The 17404-nt window shown below is 44.7% G+C and overlaps 1 protein-coding gene across 5 annotated transcripts in view; it reads right to left on the bottom strand.

The window, feature by feature from the left end:
* Positions 1 to 12747, bottom strand: part of MBNL3 (muscleblind like splicing regulator 3) — a 106461-nt gene extending 93714 nt beyond the window's left edge. For 2 of the 5 annotated variants that reach the window (XM_045795957.2, XM_045795960.2), the window contains exon 1: positions 12453 to 12747. The gene's annotated coding sequence lies outside the window, so the exon portion shown is untranslated. The remainder of the gene's footprint in view (positions 1 to 12452) is intronic. The other 3 variants (XM_045795961.2, XM_045795959.2, XM_045795963.2) reach the window with 2 other exon arrangements.
* Between the last annotated feature and the right edge of the window lie 4657 nt (positions 12748 to 17404).

The raw sequence follows: 17404 nt of genomic DNA, 5'->3' as shown, positions 1-17404 counted from the left end.
TCGGGATGAGTGAGAGATCAACGTTGGCTTGACTTCCCAGGAGACAAATGCCTTCGCTGATGGAAGAAGCTGCCCAGAGGACATGAGTTGGTCCCCAAGTGATGAAGACGACGGGACCAGACAAAGAAGAAATTATTGTGTGTTGGGGGAGAGGGGGTGGTACTGAAAAATGAGTAAAGAATTAAAGGTGCCATTTTTAGCCTAATAACTATTAGATGCCAAGGAGAGAATTTGCTGGATAGAACCAGTGGTATTTCATAGCTAAAGGAAATTTTGTCATAACAAAATGAAAGCACCTAGTAGAGCATCTGGCATACAGTAATTGTTCGATAAATGTCAGTTGACTCTAAATAAACACCTATTATAGGACGTTTTTATTGGGTGTGAAAATGGGGGTTCAAATTTTATTCCTATATATAAACTCCTGCCTACGGATATTAAGATTGATTTAAAAGTCTAAGACATTCCTGGAGGTGCAGGTGGTAGTAAAAGCTGCCACTCAAGGACTCTAAGAGCCCGTGTCACCCTGTTGGGGCCCACCAGCGTGAGCATGTGTCCAGGGAAGTCACAGGCCCCTGAAATCTCACCTGGTGACAGTCTCTGCCACTATTCCCACCGAGCAAATCAGAAAGGGACCGTTGGTGCCACACAAAAAAAGCAATGGTTGTTGGTTTTATCTTCTGACTTCCTATTTCCTAAGTCTGCTCTGCTTTAGGGAGCTAAAAGTAGGCCATCTCAGAAGTCTGGATGCGTACTTCACAATACTCCCTTTATAGGACCCCAAGGACACCCAGCTGATTTTCACTTAAAAGCAAACCACCTCTGGTTTCGAGAGGGTTTGGTTTGGTTTGAATGGTTACCTACCATGCGGAGCAATAGGAGCTGGGGCTCCTGTCCTCGAGCTGAGATGATGAGGCTCTTGCTTTCCTTCTGCCTCATCACTACAGGCTTCCTGCAAAGTGCTAATGGCTGCAGTGCTTCAGACCAAAGGGTTTTCCTCATGGATAAGCCAACAGCAATATCAATGTCTTCATTTTCTTCTGGCCCATAGGGTTCCACAAAAATGAGGACTATGGGATAAGGAATTATCCCAGCAAAAGACTGGCAAATCTAGGGGCACCCGGGTGGCTCAGATGGTTGGGCATCTGCCTTTGGCTGAGGTCATGATCCCAGGGTCCTGGGATCGAGCCCCGCATTGGGCTCCCTGCTCAGAGAGGAGCCTGCTACTCCCTCTGCCTGCTGCTCCCCCTGCTTGTGCTCTCTCTCGCTCTCTAATAAATAAAATCTTAAAAAAAAAAGACTAGCAAACCTAGCATTTCTCTCTTCTTTTCCATCTTCCTTCTTTGTTCTAGAAGTCCATTTGCCTTCACGGTCTCATTGCCTTTTGAGGGAAATTTTTGTTCGCGATAAACGAAAGGAACTCGCCTGTTGAAGGTCTTGAGTCCTGTGTCCACCTCAAAGTTTTAAATGTAATTTGGCAGATGGTCACACGAGGGATCATAATATTTCACAGACACACCGAGAAACGCTAGAATGCCGTGTGAAATGAACGAGAGCTTGGCGTTTAGTTGTTTAGCATACCTTCTTACAGAGCTTTTTCTTATCACTAATCATTTGCCAAGTATTCCATAACCAAAACCCCAGAAGGCTAAAGTGAAGGAAAAAAAAGAAAAAAAGGAGCTGAATCCCCAAACCAATGACTAATTTTGTTTGCCTAAAACACACAACCAACCATATGCTTACTGCAGCTGGAAATCCTGACTAACTCATGCTCTAAATGCCCATGCCTTATTACAGCTACTCTATGCTACTCTGTAAATGTTGTTTATGGTGCAATCAATGCTGTAAGCAAAGTTATCCTCCGGCCTAAAAACATACATAGGGGCGCTTTCTAAAGAGCTTTAATGAACAGAATGAGAAACCGCTAAAAGCTGTCACTCCCAGGATCTGGAAAGGTCTGCAGGTCACCCATCAGCGTGTGTTCGTTTTTCTCATCGTTAATACAGTAACGTATGTAACCAGGTTTTTTGGTGGGTTTTTTTGGGGGGGTGTGATGGAGTAACACTTTATTATTGTGCTTAATTTGTTTTACATCTCATTTCATTAACTGATTGCTAATTACACAACCATTAGCTGTGTTAAGTCTTTTTCTATTCTTAAGTTTGAAATAGGGTGTATCTGAAGAGGGAGAACTCGTTTACAATGACAGAATTTAGTTACCAACTCAATAGAACTGAGACTGTATTTTATTTTCAGTGCGGTAACTTAAGTTTAACATTTAAATGTCTCTAATGAAAAGCCTAATTTTATTTCAAATTCTCAGAGTTGAGAAAGCAGCAGTAAGATTTAGTGACACTGGGAGGCAACTGAGGGCGGAGGGGGTGGGAGCGAAGCCAAAAAATCCTTAGGATCCAACTGGAGATGCCAAGAGCCCCAGAAGGCAATATTTTCCTCCCCTCTGACAATTATTTAAGTCAAAGGAATATGTAGAAATTGTCCAGGCTTCTAAGGGTGTTTCCAATCTCTTAATACTTCCTGTGAGTAAATCTTTTTCTTCTTTTCTACTATTGGGCTTAATTCTCATTAGTAGAAAATAGTAACGAGAAAGGCTATGTGGCTATTGTCTTCTCTATTTGTATAATCATTCGCATCAATATCCTAGGTATATTTAACAGACACTCAGCTTCTGCCTCCCATCCACAATTTTCAAATTCATTTAATGTGTGCCTTTGTTCGCTGCAGAAAAAACAACCATGCTCAGGTTTTCTTCCAATATATGGTAAATGTGTACATTTATATTTGTTTAAAAATCAGCTTTCTTCTTGCAAATATGTTTTCTCTGGATAAGACCGTTTTTGATTTCTAAAAATTCAAAAGCAATTTTTGAACTCTTGTAACATACATTTAACTCATCCTAAAATAAGGTGGGCTTTTCCCTACATTTAAATTTTCTTGACCATTCTTTCCGTGCTAGAAGCAACTCAGGTCCAACTATCCCAAGATTTTTAGTGTGTTTTTTTTCCCTAAGATGTCCTCTTTTGCCTTTTCTGTGTCTCATGTTTTAGCAATACCAGTTGGCAAGTACATAATACTTAAAAAGGGCATCTCCTCAGGATTACAAAATACCATAGACATTAAACCTTAGAGCATTCCGATGGCAGTACGTCTCACTTCTCAGTTTGAAAAACAGACACTTGACTGTCCAGGTACTTAACTAACCTTGCTCAATATGTCAGCACCCTAGTCCCCGGCATCCCTTGACCACCTTCCCCTCAAAAACAGACGACGAACCGTTACTGAGCCAGTTTGAAATAACATCCACTAAAGAAAGCACTGACTTTTCAACCTTTTTGCCAGCAACAAATAGTAAGAAACACATTTCACGTCCTAAGTACGTATGTGTCTAGATCTGAAAAAGTCTCACCAAAAATATCTAACCTTCCTACATGATATATTCTGATATTTTCTCACTATTTTATTCCATTTTGTTTAAAACAGTGCTAGTCACAACCTACTAAATGGATTTCATCATGCGTTAACGAGTTGTTGCCTACCACTTAAAAACTACGATGAGAGAACGAATAGACTTTTTCCAAACCACAAGGTAACGTTGGCTCCATAAATAGGGTAAATCTTCGTAGACTTTGATGCCACCAGGACAGACTGTGATAGTTACCTGAGCCACCTTGAAACATATTTTTGAATAACCTATAAAGAGTCTGCTAAACAAAATAATAATGTCAAGATGGAAGGGTACGTACGTAATCTCTTAGAACAAGATACTTCTAACGTTTTTTGGATCATTATTTAAATGCAGCTGTGCTAATTATAAACGAGGGTTAATTTTCAGGCCAATAGAACATCTACTTAGAAAAATCTTGTTTGTTCTCAGTCCGAAACATTTTGTAAACCAGAATATTGTCTTTAACCTGAGCTTGCGAAATTTTAGTGTATCTTAACATTCGAACTCGTGACTGTTCAAAAAATAAAATCACATTTTTTTAAAAAAAAATACGTTTTGTAGTTCATCCAGTCACTCCATTTATAAATCTCCTCGAGGTCTCATCTAATAGCAACAACGGTAATGGGTATACAGTTCATTTGTAGAGTGTTTTAAACTTCAGAAAACTCTTTTATTTTGTGAACTGGTAATGACCAGAAATCCTTGGATTACTGGATATTTAAAAAAGCATATAATGACATTTGCCAGACCCAAAAATGAAACTTAATATTTGGTTTGTTGTGCAAGTGACAGATTACCCAATCCCCTGAAGAAAGCCAGGTGTCTGGCCTGTAATGACCGCCTGTATTTTAGAGGTCCAGCCCACCCCTTGCACTCCCCTCACAATGTGGAAGATATGAAAGAAATTAAAATTTCAAGGTAAAGGATCAAGCTATGTTCAGGAGTGGGGGGTGTCACACAACCTCCCTTGTGTGGCGGTATCTACTAAAGAACTGGGAACAGATGTTAATCTTTCGTGAACATTTAACATTTTGGCAAATTGAAGGCTTAGGAAACTAAGGGAGTGAAGGACAGGCCAGGAAGTCCGGGATTCCTGGATGTGAACCTAGTATCTGTCTGACTCTGTTTTCGCTCTAAATCGGTGCCAAACTCTTCACACCTCAGCTGCTTTATAGCGGGCAAGACTTATACTGGGGACACAGCTGTTTCCTGGGAATGTCTTAGGTTAAACGGTTAATATTACGGCCCTCACCCTCATAGGCACTTCCACAAAAGGCAAAGTGCCCCTAGTGCACTTTATTTACCTTCATTATCAGGGAATCAAAATGGAATATTGGTGTCCTGTGACACTGACCTTGAGAAGAGATCATTCCTTCCATCCCCAAGTCCTCGTCCACCTTAGCAAGGATCAGTTATTCAACCAACTAGGAAAGTCAATCATGTGATCTTACAGGTTTTCAAGGTAGCTCTAACACCTGTGAGTTGAGCATTTCCCCACAGTTATGAATACGTGGGCCAGTTTGGGGCCCTCCTCTTATTTGTCCCTTCTCCACTGGGTTGTCACCAAAAACGAAATGCCCTACCCACCCGAGGCTTGATTTGGCAACCCGTGGGCCAGTTCGTTGGTTCCTGTCCTGAAAAGCAGCTCCGTTGCCCATACCACGAAGCCCGGATCCACATGGGGCGCTGGCCACGCTGCTCTGAGCTCTTCAAAAGGCAGAATGTGGTTTCACTTTCTCCTCACCACCTCCTGATAAAAGAGCTTTGGTCCCTCCGTGGCATTTAATGAATAATCCTCTCCTCCTGGATTTGGACTTTTGGCCTTTCCAACCGGTCATTAACTGGCAGGAAATGCCCTCCTCGGCAATCACTATTGTGTAAATAGAGCTATAAACTTTCGAAGGCCCCGTGCAATCCCAGACCCTAAAGCTGCACGTGTGTGTGTGGGGGGGACTCTTGATTATAAAAGCACTGCCTTCCAAATTAAACTCAAACCACATGATACAGTCCATAAAATATACAAAACATGCAGTCCAGTGACAGATTTATTGTGGCCTTACAGAATAAAGCAAAAAAAAAAAAATCTATATGGAAAGCACTGCTACTTTTGACCCAAAGAGCCCCCAAACAGGAAGCTGTAAGCAAATCAGCCAGCTGTGGTCTCACGAAGTCACGAAGGAGACCGGGGCACAACCAACATTTCCTGTCATTGCTGGTCACCGATTCTGAGCGTCTCTGTCTGAACTGTTTTCTTCGATGGCTAAATATACGGAAATTTCTTTGGGGATAGACAGAAGGCCAGGAGGAGGCTTGACAGTGAAAAAAATGTGACTTTTACAGCCCCCCCCCAAATTTACTTAGCGCAGATCACACGACCAGTCACTTGAACACATGCATTCTAAGGACTACAGGAATGGGCTGTATTAGTAAAAGAAGCCTCTGGAACTGGACATCAGCTAGCCTCATCGTTTCCTGTTCATTTAAGATCAATTCCCAGCAACACTATTTTATTAGTAAGGGAGAGGACTGCGGACTCCAGCATCCCAGAGAAGGGGAACTCACTTCTTAGAGTGGGTTTCTCTGCCCCGGCGCTCTCTCACCATCCCACAACGCGACTTCAAAACGCGTGCTTAGATGAGAGCTTTCCAAGGCAATCATATTTTAGATCCTTTTATTACTATTGTCATCATCATCACACTCTTTGCCACACGTGGAGGTATTCTTGTCTTTTTCCAGCAGTGTGAAATGCCAAGCCCTATGCCACATTGTTCCAGCCTGTCGACTTCTCAATACAAAGGAGTTTTGGAAGGGGAGGTTTAGCCAGAAAGTAAAAGCATTTTGCCCTCCTATTATCACTATGCTGAGGCTCTCAGTATGTGCAAATGAATCCCCCAGCCAAACCAGGTTTCTCTCTCCGAGAAAGAGGATTCATACATGGTAGCAAGGCAGCGCGTTGTCTAGGCAAAAGTGCCCCCCCAAACCTAAGGTGTTTCTCAAAAAGGCCCCCTCTCTTGGGGTGCCTGTCAATCAGAGCCCAGACCCAGGCTCTCAGGAAGCTCTCTCTACCTGAGGCCACTGCCACGGGCATTCATGAAACAGCTCAGGTTATCCTGGCACCCCCACCTCCACCCCGTTTTCTGCATTTGGAAGCCCTTAGACCTAAAATGTGACCTTATCAGGTGTACAATTTTTCCACTTCATACTTCTGGGTGAGCGAAGAACGTTTCTCCTCGTGCTATCCAATTACTTAGGAAAAGTGCTCACATAAACGACGTAGGAGTTTAAATTGTTCTCAAAATCACTTCGGAAAAGAACACAGGCCTCTTCTTCGGGCTCCTCATCCATCACAGACAGCAAGCATTTTGACAAACATCACTGTGCCTGTTAACAAAACGGCACCCACAACTGGATCATCGCTTGAACGCCAACTTTTTGGAGGACAAAGGCAAACTCCACTGTGCCATGGGTCTCGCTGAATGTGTCTCCATGTTTTTTAGCAACTCAGAAAAAACATTATATGGTACCTGAACCTAATCGTAATAAAGCAGCCCCCTTAACAGCATGTGGCCGCCTCATTGTCTCGATTTGTAAAGCACAAAATGGGAATTATATTAAGGGAAATACGCCCAAGCTAGTATCATACACAGTGCTTTTGTTTTGCACTGTTTTGTTTTCCCTCATGAAGGTTGAAGACTGCAAGACAAAAGATGAAATGCAAGCTCTCTGGTTTTTTTACTCGCTCTTTTTTTTTTTTTTTTTTTTTGCTAACAGGCCACCCCCCCCTCAAAAAAAACCCTATCCCCTTGTTTGGTCTCTTCATACTGCCACATAAGGGGAGACCGCAAAAGCTGATTGTGGGAGATCTGAAACGGCAGCTCTTGTCTCTTGTACCGCGTGGACTGTGCTTTCTGGATCCAGTAAAAAGAGGCGCTATTCAACCTGTGTCTTGGTAAATAAAAACCTATGCAAATTTCATCTCCAAATGGGCAATCCATGTTTAACTGCAAATGAGACAGCTCTCAGGGTCCTTTTGGTTTTTGTCTGTGACTTCGTCACTTTCTAAACTACGCATGGCACGAGGCGTCCGAGTCCCAGTGTTTCTCATTGTGTGTGTGTGTGTGTGTGTGTGTGTGTGGTGTTTTTTTTTTTTTTTAATCTGGTGCAAAGGTTTGCAGAACTATTTCTATAGAACTTCTTGTTGAAGATTGATTTCCCTGGGACGGGAGGTGGGTACAGTAAATACAACTGCAAGTGGCAAAAAACACAGCAGCTGGCTTGTAGGCCGCTCTGGAGGACTCAGCCCTGAACTCACTCCAGGGGGACACTAAAGATAGAGATACTGCTACCTGACATCACAGGAAAGGTGTTCATAAAAATCTAAGGACAAGTTAGAAAGACTAAGCCACACTTCCGCCTATTTAACGAACTTTTACGGAGAGCCTACTACATGCCAGGCACTGAGGATGAGAGGTCGGAAGACCCAGCCGCTTGCCTAATGAGTGACCTGGACATTCAGGGACCCCGAATAAGCCTGAAGAAACATTTCTCAAACTTCCACACCAAGTGCAGGGGATGCAAAGAATCCGATGAGGACAATTTGGAGGCAATCTGAATGATCCAAAGTGGAAAAGAAGAGCCAGCAAACCGCCAGGCTCTAGGACGCTCCGGTGGCCTCACGAGATCAAATAGCCTGTCGGAAGTTTCTAGTGCCAACCCCCCGCATTTCTTTCCAGACTGCCTTTCTCAATTGGAGGCCCTTTCTTCCTGGGCCCCTTAGGTTTACCCGCCGCGTAGGCATAAAACGAACTCCTGCTTAAAATGGGAAACAAATCACTCCTACTCATCAGCCGACTTAGCACTGATGGAAGTGGGCCTTGAGGGTGGACACAGTACTTAACAAGCGTGCCTAATTGATTCCTAAATCTCTAACCAGCCTCCTTTCTTCCCCTTAACACTTTGTTCTCATGGCTGTTATCGAGTCCAGGGGGGACTATGCTTGAGTTTCTTAAAAAGCATCATGTACATACAGATGGAGAATGTATATGTGTGTCATATACGTATGCATGTGAATACACATGTGGATATATATGTATATTATATTCACATACATACATACACCACAGACACACACACACACACACACACACACACACACACACGTGTGCATTTAAATCAACCTTCCTTTCATTCTTCCTTCCTCTTGAGTATCCTTTTTCCAAAAGTTAACTGCCTGGAATTGAGTAGGTATTTTCCCATAATCCTTCAGGCAGAAAGCAATGCATAGCTGTATAAATTGTTCCAAAGTGACGACTAATTTGTGTACACACGCATGTGTGCGCTTCTGTGGATGTGTCCAGACCACTTGGGAATACCTTTATCTCTCACCTAAAAATAAGGTCCCTCTTTCCAGACTGCATTATGCTTCCCACCAATCTTTTTAAAAACACTGTCACTCCACTTAATACGAAGCAGAAATAAATGATGGATTGATACTATGCTGTTACTAGAATGAGCCGGGGGGAAAAATACCTATCTGATCCCTTTTAGGTCACATGGATGTCATGAACACTTGATAATGTAATAGATACCTTATTTATCCTAATCCTCAAAGTTGTCTTTCCAACACTGTCATTTGGCTGTCTTGAGGCGATATAGAACCATTCAGGAAGAGCTGGGTGCCTTGGAACCATCTGGTTTCCTTAAGATCTGAAAGCCCACATAAATACAGATCTAATTGCTTTCTTTTTGGTCATAATTTGTGTTTGCTGTTCGGTTGGTAATTAAAATTAAACTCCTTGCTCCCAAACACAGTTTATTCTCCTAGAGAAAAAAAAAATTGCCACCTCGTTTTATCTGAGGTACAAATTTCTTCCTATTTTCAAAGTGACAACCGTATCACACACCTCAGGAGAGGCAGAAAGAGCTCACAAAAAAAACCACAACTTCTGATTTCTGTTTTGTGACATCACATACACTGAGAATGCGGGTGGGGGGAATCCATCTATTCAGCCTATGAGACATCGTTTAAGAAAACGCAACAGCACGCACGGAAGAAGTTTGAAGAAGGTGACCGTAGCCTTGTGCTCTTTCAGACACTTGATAGTCTTAACATGGCAGTGACCATTATCCACCTTTAATTACACGATCAGATTACTTGTCAAACATGTATTGTAACTTATTCTTGTCTGCTGTACCCCAAACTCTGTTGGCCACCCTATCAGCCAACATTATTTATTTCCAAACAGCAAAATCCCGCCCCCTTCCTGAATTTATTGTGCTATTAAGTGGGAGAACTGCAGGATTTTAGGAACGAAAACCTTCGTCACTTGATGACTCCTCACCCCCTTCCTCCTATCCCCTCCGTCTCACATCTAAAGACAGCTGGGTAGAGAACAAAATTGTACTTCAAACTATATTGTCAGCATCTGCACAGCAGCCCAGAGACTGTCCCTGTTTCACCACGTGCAGTGCCGCACAGCCTCAAAAGACAAAACCTCTCCCCCCGCCCCCCCCCCTCAAGCTGTTGTGGTTACTTTTTCACACCGTAGAGCGGGGCAGATCATCAAGCACCTACTGGCCAGAAAAAGGAACTACACCAGAGCCTGGCATTTCAGTGAGAAGCAAACAGAAGGCAGACAATTAGGAGAGCGTGCCTTCTCATCTACTTTAAATGTTTCGGTTCCTGCAAGGACCCCAGAATGGACTGTCGCAATTAAAAGCTGGCCATGAAATCTGCTCTTTTGTGAGTTTACAAATGATTCATTCTTCGTTTTGATTCAGCATCTCCCGAGTAGCTGCTCTGTGTGAGGCTTTGCTTAGGTAAAGGGTGGGCGCAAGGGAACACCGAAGATGCTTTGGGTACCAGCTCATACTCATCCGTTTTATCCCCCTGGAAAAGCAGCTGCTACGAAATGCCTGCAGTGGACAGTTGAGGAGAAAAAAGGTACTTTATAGTAGTCCTGGGAATCATTAGGAGCACTTAAAGCAGCAAAGGAAATTAGAGAAATGAAGTGGCTCTCAGGAGGAGAGCAAAACATGCAGTCACCACCTCCAGCCTCACGCTGTATCAATCCTCCCTCAAAATATTTTTTTTTTCTGGCAAACCCCTTCACTGATGTTTTCACACAAGGTCTCCAATCTCATCACTATATAGAGCTGGAATGCTAACTGGCAAAATGTTTAGCTTGTCTATTCTAGTTTTAGCTAACTGACACTGGTTTAGCTTGTCTATTTTGGTCCCAAGGTTTAGTGTTTTCACTTTTTTTTTTAAGGGATGCGCTTGGTCCAAAGTCACTCAGCAAGAAGGCAGCACATCAGGAGGCCGAGTGTGCTGAACTGGGCTCTAAGTCTCTAAGCACTAAAGATGGGATAAGTTGGGTTTTGGTCACCCTCCACCCCCTTCCCCAGGCAAGGATGTAGGATGCAGGCTATCTATTTGCTCCGCCTGTAGGAGCTCTCCTTTCGGATGTGAAGCAATGAATCCCCCACACACTTCTCCGAACAATGATCTGGAAACACTGATGCAAAATTTATTATATAGTAAATTCCACTGTAAACGGTTCACTTCTTCCTTTCTAGGCACTCTGCAGCACCTGGGCAGGAAAACTGCACCCTTCTTTAATAGGTGCAAAACAATCTCTTTCACCCCCTCCCAGAAGCTTGCTAAATTTAATAGCAGGAGAGTCTGTCAGCCAAGTGGCTTCTCTTGCTTGGGAAGAAGTAAAAAGTAGACAGAGGCAGAATAATATCAGCTGGCTATGGGCAAAATACACTATGTTTAGGGAAGTTTCCATAAACATCAGGGCATCCCTCAAAGGTACTGCATAATGGGAAAAAAAATTTTTAAACAACTTTTAAAAAGTATTTAAACATTTGCATAGGCAAAAAAGAGAATATGAAATATGAATATAATCAGAAAAATCTGAGGTCTCTGGTAAGTAAGCCTCATTGTCAATATGCCTTTTATCAGAGGGGGAAAAAATAACCTCGGATGAATTGTATTAAGGATGCCTAGTCACTTGTACTGCCGTTTCAAAGAGTCCACTTTCCAACCATTACATCAGTAATCACCCAGACTTATCAATCAAACCGGGGAGTCAACACAGTGAAAAATTAGCAGTCATTTCAAAATTAAATCTTGTAATAATTTTGTTTTAATGAATACTTTCCCGCAAAGTTAATACATGTGTAGAGATACGATAGCAGCTCCTAATCATAGGCTTTATCCCATAGGTGGAGACCCGAGCTCAATTAAGCAATTCAGGAACATCTAGGAAAAAAGAACTCCTCTAAAACACACTACCTTAATTACGGCAATACAATAAATTCACCCTCACTGTTGTATCTATACATATCAATTAATAGACAGCAGTCAGAAAAGCACACAGTAGGTCCACTACAGTAATGTTAACACTACACAAATGAATCACCTAAATGTTAAGTTTCGTGCCTCCTTTTGATTTAATAGCGTTTCCTTACCATAAAAGCTGACTGTGTGAATGCTAAAAATAAAGTTACCTTTTTAACAGTCTCCTAAGATCTAGCCTGACGCCCTTCAAATGCCGGTAGTAAAAGCAAGCTGCCAAATGTGTCGATCCAGAGCGGGAGAAGACACCGCTCTGCAAGGAAGCTGTGGTACTGCTCACGATCTCGCATGAACATGGGGGCATTAGTTGTTAAAAGCACTTGCTGAGGATATGCCACGCAAGAAATTCCTTTAAATTACATATATATATATATATATATATATATATATATATATATATATAGGAAGAAGAAGAACACGAAGGAAAAAGAAAGTAGAAAAAAAAGAAAGACGGAAGAACAGGAAGAAGAGGAAAGATCAAAGCCCTAAAATTGCAACAAAGTTGCAGGATTACTTTTCCTTCTACTTGCCACTTGGAAAACTAAAGTTTAAAAGGCGTTTGCCTTCGGTGGCGTCTTAGGAAGGCAGCCACTCTCACAAATCCCAACTCATCTCCAGCCTTACCTTATGCTGCTAGCGCAAACCCGGGGGCTAAGGGGTCCTGCTCTCAGCGGCAGCGGCGGGGGCAGCGGCAGCGACAGCGGCACATGCCATCTGTTAGCGGCAGAAGCAAAAGCAGCGCTGCGCGAGGTGGCCCCGGTGCCGGGAGAGCCTTTAGCAGGGGTGCGTACTGAATGCCGCCATTTTAAAGCGAGGCTCCTGAAATCATTAGATATAAGCAAATTAAAGCCCGCCCCACCTACAGAACTTCATGGCTGGGACATGCAACCCTGCTCCGAGTCGCCGCTGTGGGGTGTAAAATGACAAGGCGAGAGACACGCGCACGGGGACTCCCGGACGGAGGCGACGATCCCTGCGCTCCCCCCGGCCCCCCCTCCCCGCCCCGCGGCCCCCAGGGCTCCCGCGAGCCTCCCTTCAGACCCCGAGGCGAGGAGCTTTTGTTTGGCTCCCCAGCGCGGGGACCCCCGGCCGGGGCTGACCGGCGCGCTGGGGCACAGGGGGCGCCCGGCCGGGCCTCCACCCCCCCCTCTCCCGGGCTCTTGGTTCAGTCCGCGCGGAGCACACCTCGGAGCTCCCGGCTCCCTCACGGCGGCGGGCGTGGGGCTCCCGCCCCGGCTAGCGGCTGCCATGGCAACCCCAGCCCCAACCCCGCCCGGCCTCGCCAAAGGCGTGCCCTCCACCCGCCGGCCCGGCCGAGCCCGCCGCTGCCGCTGCCGCCGCCGCCGCCGCCGCCGGTCCTTCCTTCCCCCCGCCGCCCCACCCGGCGGCTCGCGCCCCGCGCCCGGCCAGCGGGACGCGCCGCGGGAACAGCGCTGCTTGGGGGCTTCGGGCGCCAAAACGGCAACTAGCGCGCAACTCCGCCGGCCGGTCGAGCGGCGCGCGGGCAGCGGGAGCGCGGGGCTGGCCCTTGGCCGCCCGGCCCCGCCCCGCCCGGCCAGGTAGCGCTGGCGCGCCCCGCACCGCCGCCGCCGCCGCCAACCTCACCTGGCTCGGCGCGCGCGGCTCCGGGCCCCGGCTGGTCGCTGCGGACCCGGCGGGAGTCCGGCGGCGGGCGGCCCCCGCTCCCGCACCCACCGGTGCCTGTCCTCCGCTTCCTTCCCGCCGCTCCCAAAGAGCGCCAAAAGTCGCGCTCCCGCTCCGAGTGCGGGCACTTTCTTCCTGCAGGGCGCTGTTTCGTCGCCAAATGTATTCTTTGTGTGCTTCGTTCATTCGTGCGTGGTTCTCAGAGAGCGCCGCGCGGGCTTTATTCTCAGGGGGTGTGGCGCCTCTCCCCCCAAACCCCGCGGCCCAGCCCCCGCTGCAAATGCTCTTTGTCGTTTCTTTATTAAGGGAACGGGGGACAAATCATAACGCTCAGGTTTTACAAAAGCGAAAACAAACAGAGCTCGCACACATCCCCGGCGAGGGGGGAGGGAGGCGGCAAAGTTTCTAGAGCTTCAGGAACTGGAGTGCCAATGAGAAATGCAGTGTGGTTCAAAGCTGTACGCTTAGAGTCCCTTCGGATACGAGTAAAGTGAGACAGGTAATTTCAAAAATGACCTTAGTCAATAAATATATCGGCTCACTGAAGGCCAAAAAAAAAAAAAAAAAAAAGTTACTCACCAGCTGCCTTCCTGGGACCTCCCTTCTATAAAAGCCCCAATCCTTTATTTCCCTTTAAGAACCTCAGGGAAATGTCGATCTGTGCCAATAGTTCCCCTTCTTCGATGAAGTTCGAAGGGTAGCAGGAGCCCTAAGGTAGGGTCCCAGATACTTGTGAATGGGAAATGGACAAAGCCAAAGCAATTTTATATTTTGATTAAAAAACGTGCATCTGGGCAGAAAAATTATCAGTTTCAATCTAATGCAAGTGTAATAGGAACACCAGCTGTCCCTTAATTGAAGCCCCACAATAATAAACGCGTGTTTTATTTAATTTTATGAGGACAATTGTAGTTGATAACATACGCATATGCGAGAGCCTCGGTGACAAGCTCATAGCAATTCATGGGCTGCTCTCCTGCCATGAACTGCTTCACCCCACTACAGAGTTCTACGTGCTCTCCAGAAAGTGCAAAAAACATCGCAGGAGATGTTGAAGTTGCAGTTAGGTTGAGGAGTGAGTGAATTCTCAGGCTGATTACATTTTTTAATTCTGCCGGACTGATCCCAGTAGAATTCTCCAGCTAATTTTAGGCAAGAAATCAATGTGTTTGTTAAATGCCAGATAATAGGAGTGGGATCCTAATGGTTGGAAGGAGAACACTGGCACAAACTGCCCTTTAAATAATTGAGACATCCCTCCCCCCAAGACATTTGGCAAGCATTGTGAAAGTTATCAGGACAAATGTGCAGGGACAGCGTCTGATACTTTGGTAGTCATGGGTCCTAGCATAAGTCGAACAGAAGTCAGGAGTTTCCAATTATTTGAAAAAAAGAAAAAAAGAAAAACTAGTTCCCAACCCCCTCTGCCCACCTCCTTTCGAGCTTGCCAAATTACCTGCACTACTCTAAAAGTCAAACTTGGCTGACACGTAGGAAGTGGCTTTGGCAGTCCAGGAACTACCATAACTAAAAGTAGGAGGTGTTGGCTACCACTGTAGTCTGGAGAGAAGGGCAAGGCTGACTTATATAACTTTATACCCAATGATCTAACAAATGAGGAACTGTTATCACAGTGAGTCAACAAAGGAGTCTTTATACTAAACATAACTCGGGTCAACACCAGTGCGTTCACCTCTGTCCACCATGGCAAACCACATCTCCTGTGGGGCACTCCAGGTTTCCCGAATCCCGCACAAACTGGCTCAATTTTATTGTTACTGCATTGGTGAAATAGTTGTTTTATTATAAATGTAAGGTCATAAATAGGTCAATTTGCTAGCTCTCGGGATAGTATAGCTTCAACTTATTCTTTCGCTTGCAGTGTCTGACCAGCGCAAGTTGCAAATGAGACTTTATTATTCTCTCCTGTCCACACTGGAGAGGAAGACAGCCTTATAAACAAATTTCAGCCCCGTAAATTGTCCTCCTTGTACCTGGGCTGGTACGGTCCCCACAAATGAAGCTAGGCAAATCTCCATGCCACCAGGTCCCTGCGGAGTGTTCTCAAAGACAGTGGGAAATTGCTGTCGCCTCCCCTCAGCACTATAAAAGGACTTATTTGCCTTTTAGGGTGGACTCACCTTGGAATTACTTTCCACTTTACTAGTTAGAGCTACTCAACATTTTCTTTTCTTCCCCCTTAGGCATGATTGGGGGCAGGACCTGGGAAAAATCGAGTTGTTCACTGACTGAGCACAAAATGAGTTCTTAATGTATATACATTACAGTCTCTGAATTCTTTTTGTTTTTTAAGATTTTATTTATTCATTTGTCAGAGAGAGAGAGAGCAGAAGGAGAGGGAGTGGCAGGCAGAGGGGGAAGCAGGCTCCCCGCTGAGCAAGGAGCCCAATGCGGAACTTGATTCCAGGCCCCTGGGATGGTGACCTAAGCCGAAGGCAGACACTCAACCGACTGAGCCACCCAGGCGCCCCTAGTCTCTGAATTCTTACACTTGTTCAAGCATTGCATTTTAGGCTAGTCTCAGAACCACTATTCCTGAGGGATCTTCAAAGGTAAGTACCTCCCAACACCTGTATTTAAATTTTCAATCCTGTCCCTCTGCCCCAGCCAGTCAAACAGAGATGTACAAAGCAGACGTTTAAATACACTCCGGGAACACGCTCCCGTACTCTCACTATGTCTCAATGCTTGAGCATTAAGTAATGGACATTTACACAGACAGATGTAAGGCTAAAACCCTAGATAAGGATGTAGCAACCTCGCAAGTGACACATTCTTTCAATACATATAATTAAATTTGAGGGGGGGAAGAATTCTCAAAGTTACATAACAGTTCAGTAACAGAACGATTGTTAAAATGTACAACCTAATGAATGTTGCTGTGTTTTCGTAGATGCTGGATGGGTGGGGTTCTTGAACTGTCAATATATCCTACCAAAAGTATCCTTTTACCCCTGTCAAAGCATATAACCCATTTATTATTCCCTTTAAAAGATTGTCGATGGGTACTAGTGGACATGGGGCAGAGTCATGCTATGCACAGAAGGTGAAGAGTCTCCCTCCTCTTTTGAACCTGTAGAGTTACTCTCACCAGCCTAGCACTATGAGGACATAGTTTAAGTACCCTTTGCCGCTGCTCTGTTCTTGAGATGGTTCCACAGGCTGAACCCCACAACAGCATTTCTGGTCATTCCATACGAGGCCTCTGGCCATTTAAGGGTAGTTGAATAACGACAAGACATTGATTATTCATCTGTTTCTGAAGAGTCTTTTTCATTCAGAGTTGGGAATTGGGGGTTTGGGATTCACACAAAGGTTCTGACTAATAAACAGGGGGTGGGGAAGCAGAACTGGGTTGTCAAAAAGTTTAGGGGATCAAAGAGATGTTGGCTTGCAAGGGAAGCCCTTTGTAAACTGATGCAGACTGTGTTTCTTAGAGAAGAGAGCAGGCAATCTGCTGACTGGTTTCATGCCAGAATCATTGCAAGCCTAGGTAATAAATTGATGAACAATTCTCAGGTTGTAAAGAAAATTCCTGAAATTCATATTTTTCTTTCACTTGGGCCAAATTTTCAGAATTCTCTGGACATGTTCTAACAAACATGGAAGAAAACAGGAAAAATATTGAAGGGTCACATCCTCCAAGCCACATTTGGGCCAGGTGGATTTATAAAACTATTTTTCCCTCAAGCCTTTGAAGAACTTATTATACAAAGTATCCCAGAGTATTGAAAAGTATGGTTTGTTTCTTAAAATTCTCCTTAGAGGGAAATGAAGGATATAGAAGGATATAGATAAAAATTATACAAAACTGTAAGAATAATACAAAAGGTAAGAATGCTATAAAGAAAAAAAACATGGCCTATTATCACTTAGGAATATGACAGTTACAATAGCAACAATGTAGTGTG

Source organism: Ursus americanus, chromosome X (genome assembly GCF_024610735.1).
Source record: "Ursus americanus isolate L20-20 chromosome X, mUrsAme1.1.p, whole genome shotgun sequence".
Classification (NCBI taxonomy): Eukaryota; Metazoa; Chordata; class Mammalia; order Carnivora; family Ursidae; genus Ursus; species Ursus americanus.
This window is presented reverse-complemented; position numbering and strand designations above follow the sequence as displayed.